Below are 538 nucleotides of genomic sequence, written 5' to 3' on the forward strand. Positions count from 1 at the left end.
AGGAGTTTTAACTGCAGTAGGTGTCAAACTGACACTGAACAAAACAGGCAGGTGATCCGAGAACACAGAGCCACAGATTTCTAGGTTAGTCACAGGCAGACCGCAGGAAATAACCTAATAAAATGTCCCATAAAGCTTTATGTCAACATTTAATAAAGAAAAAAAAAGAAAAAAAATTGTTTTATACTAAATAATGAGACATGTAGCTATATAAGACTCTTTCCAAAAATAAAGTATAAGACAGAAAAAAGACAAAGATCAAAACAGTGAATGCAAGTGCATCAAATGTCAGCAGTCTCCAAAGAAAGACAATCATCACATTACTGCACAACTTTGAAAATTTCAAAACAAATAAAGTACAACTAGGCCATCAGAAGTATTTTCTCCAGAAAAGACAGGGAAACCGTTTTGTTGTAATTTAAAATGAACCATTATAAGGATATATTTTACCTTAAAAGTATTTCACAGATATCCAAGAATCTCATCAACACATAATTTTTAATAATATATTTAAAGAAATGTAGCAAATCTTGAAAGA

Source organism: Poecilia latipinna, unplaced genomic scaffold (assembly GCF_001443285.1).
Source record: "Poecilia latipinna isolate Pla-1442-1.1 unplaced genomic scaffold, P_latipinna-1.0 Scaffold2692, whole genome shotgun sequence".
Lineage (NCBI taxonomy): Eukaryota > Metazoa > Chordata > Actinopteri > Cyprinodontiformes > Poeciliidae > Poecilia > Poecilia latipinna.